The 3,696-nt window shown below is 36.1% G+C and overlaps 1 protein-coding gene across 1 annotated transcript in view; it reads right to left on the reverse strand.

Annotated features, from left to right (window-relative positions):
* Window positions 1-2,494, reverse strand: part of FAM193A (family with sequence similarity 193, member A) — a 79,209-nt gene extending 76,715 nt beyond the window's left edge. The window contains exon 1 of the mRNA XM_010583538.1: window positions 2,475-2,494. The gene's annotated coding sequence lies outside the window, so the exon portion shown is untranslated. The remainder of the gene's footprint in view (window positions 1-2,474) is intronic.
* Between the last annotated feature and the right edge of the window lie 1,202 nt (window positions 2,495-3,696).

Genomic DNA, 3,696 nt, shown 5'->3' on the forward strand with positions numbered 1-3,696 from the left:
ACGCGCCGGGGGGGGGGGGGGGGGGGGGTGGACCACACGCAAAAAACCAAACTTCACCTTCACCCCCAGAATTAAATGCCTCATAACAAAGCCATAAGAGGATACTTAGCTAGTACAGATCAGACACTGCTGAACCAGATGCCATTTTTTTGGCCACACTTCCCACATGTTTCATTTAACAATTCACAACCGATTATTCTTGTTATCAATTGACCATGATATAGCAGGTGCAGGAGGTGGGGGAGAAACAGAGCGCTCGGAGATTCAATCTACGTCAAGGTCATGAGTACACACAGGCACACACTTCCCAGGAGCAGTATTACAAGATCTGAACAAACCACTAATATGTGCGCCTGTGGTCTCAGATCTATTAGCTGAAAAATGCCTTAACTGATCATGGGAAGAAGCTAAGAAAGAGCTACTAATGTGAATGTTATGCAACCATTAAGCTTGTTTTAAAGTTTGAAATGTTCTAGTTAGATTCATTTAAGTCATAATAGATTCTCTTTCTAAATTAGCAAGTTAACTCAACCATACCACCTAAACTGAATCCTGGTATTTTCCTCCCATTCTTTTACAACTCCTTCTATTAAAAAAAAAAAAAAAAAAAAAAAAGCAGAGCATAAGCTTTTCAGGGCAGGGATTGCATGTCTATTTTAAAAAAGAGAGAGAGAGAGAGAACTGCATTTTGTCAGAGGAACAAATGTGCTACCAGACTGTCAAAAAGACTTGTTTTTCATCGAGTAAGCGTTATGAGCATTTAGAGAACTACCTGCTTCCTCAGCCTGAACAGCAGAGGTTACAATACTATTTTATTTATTGAAATTTATCTAGTTTACCTGAGCCTTGACAAAAATTGGCCAGAATAAGTTTGCTTTTGGAGAGGAGGAGGCCCTACATAAAAGTACAAAAGCTAGCTATTTGCTGAACTTCTGAGTTCCTGACAAAGCTCCTCTTTTGTATACTATTTCTTTTGAATGTTTGAATCATGGGGGTTGGGGGGGGGAGAAAAGGGAAAATCTCAAACAACAAATCAAGCACAGATATCAGTAAAATGCAATGAGCTACAAAGCTGCGGAAAAAAATGGGTCTAGAAGATGGCAATGTATGGTCTGCTATGTATAGAATCTCTGTTTTAAAAGCAGTATCTCATAATAAAGGAACAGTCCAGTGAAATATTTTATGAAAACTCTAAAACAGACAGCTCTCAAATGTAAAAAGATTTAATACTTTACTACCCTTGACAGACAAACAATACTTTGAAAAATGCAAGAGAATTGTAAAATGGCTACTAAATTATTCCCCTTAATAACACAAGATCAGTCAGGTCTATAACAAAAACTACTACTGTGGCTGATCAGCCACTGACATACAACTCTTCACCCTGAAGTACCTGAACATATTGAGGAACAGCCAATTTTACTACAGTATATCTATGAGTTATGCAGTGGTTGATAAAGATAATCAATGCATCTCACAGCATCAATAATCCAGCTGTCTGAAAAATTTATAGGATCAAATTATGAAGGCCTGATGCAATGTATTACTGAATTTAAAAAAAAAAAACCAAACAAAAAAAACAACAACAGAAAGCAAGATCTATTTCTTTAAATATATACATTAAACTTCAAAACATTTATTTTATTTGCTGGTTACAAATTACTGTTATTTATAGGATACTTGACTCTTCACTCCACAACATTGCTGTAAATAGTTCTGTAAGGAAAAAAATACAACTCCTAAGGAAGTCCTCCAACAGCACCACACAACTAAATGACTTTGTTTCCAATTCCAGTTAAAGTTGACACAGTTACAGGTTTCTAAAACTGAGATACTGAAACACTGCCAAAGCATCCTTAATTTCACTAGGGTTCTAAAACATCTGACAGTGCTAGAGAGGATGAATTTGGATACTACAAAGCACGTACATGGGGCAACATAGCTTCCAGGAAGATTCCATTAGGAGTTGCCCACTTGCATCCCAGAACAAGACTTAGCATGTACTCTAATGCAGAATTTAGCCTACAGTCTTAAAAAAACCTCCAGATAAGATGCACAAAAACCTCAATTAAAATGTATTTGTTAGCTCTAACAGGCTTAGCTAGAATTTCAATACTGGCACATGTGCTTTTAGTTTCAAGCATAAATATATCCAATTTAAAACTCTGTTCAACCTGTTTTATAAAGCATGTTGAAAGTATGCCTCATTCTGAACAACTATTGACACACAAGAAGACGGAGCACACACGGGATCATTCCTTAAACATCTTGTTTCACTCTATATTTTAGAGAAATTTTGCAAGAAGCATCTAATAGAACATTAGTAGAAGGATGTGCCCACCACATCCAGAATGGATACCCTAAAACCAGGGGAGCGAGCAAAGACGGAAACAGAAAGCACGTTAAGAAATAGAAAACATTATGCTGTGCAGCAAATATGAAATTCTGGGGGTTTTTATATTTTATATACTTACAGAGATTAAACATTCAAGTTTGCCCAGCAGAGACCTGGCTGATGATTTCTCTTACCCACTAATGGGAACTTCACAATATTCTGTGTAAGATGAAAGTAAAGCAACTCAGTTTACTACTTTACAGCTATTAGTTGTTGCTTACTCTCCATCCAGCCAAAATAAATATTGCACCTAATTTAGAAGTGATCAGTCATGTAAAATACACAGTTTTCTTTCTCAACTTCATCCAGAAACAACATATGCTAGTCTTTCACTCAAAGAACGAAGTCTTGTTTTGACCATGTACCCTTAACTAGCACATTATTAACCATTAAGGAAAATGCATTTTCATGCAAGTAATAGTCATGTAATGATGCTTTAAGATTTCATCTTTGAAACAAGATTATCAGTTAACTTTTAAGTAGTGGCAACTTTCAGATGTCACCACCGTTGGAAAGGTATCGAAAACATCAAGAAAAAGGTCACTGAAACCAGCATGGAAGAAGTAACACCAACTTTAAAGGAGTATTATAGAGTATAAGCATTTACCTTTCAGAAACTGAGCACAGGGGTTTATCTATCCTCAAAATCTAGTTCTAATATGCTTACTGTTTGATTAACTAAGGTCTGTGTTGCCGGTTTATTCTAGCTTAACTAACTGATCTATTTAACCAACTTCTTAATTCCCCATTTGTCCGTCAGTCTTCAGAACCACTTGTACCACACTGTTAAGTGAAATGGAAACATTCGACAAATTGCATACACATCTAAGAGTACAGGCAAAAAAGATCAATTAAGACAAAGTTACAAATGCATTCAAAATAACATGTTGTGCATACTTATAAGAGTATGAATAATACACCAGTACATGTAATATACAGAAGTATCTTCCCAGAAATTTAGTGCTGAAATACTGTATTTAATTTTGACAATACTACTTATACTGTCCAAGTGAAGACTCCTGAAGACTGAGAAATTTTATTAGCAACTACCTGGTCTGAAAGAAAGAAGAAACATGAAGTAGGAAGACTAGCAGTGATGTTGCCCTTTTAAGATGAATTTCAGAAAAAGACCAGATACAGAGTGATTAGGTTAGAACCAAAGTCCTAGACTAGACATAACCACAAGATACAAACAGATCAAAGTATCAGCGATAGCAGAGCCTTCACTATTTGAATCACATCAATGTTCCATTCTGCTGGGACATTCCCACTCCACTACTTTTTCTTATTTCCCTTATCAT

This window comes from Haliaeetus leucocephalus, unplaced genomic scaffold (genome assembly GCF_000737465.1).
Source record: "Haliaeetus leucocephalus isolate CR32 unplaced genomic scaffold, Haliaeetus_leucocephalus-4.0 Scaffold906, whole genome shotgun sequence".
Classification (NCBI taxonomy): domain Eukaryota; kingdom Metazoa; phylum Chordata; class Aves; order Accipitriformes; family Accipitridae; genus Haliaeetus; species Haliaeetus leucocephalus.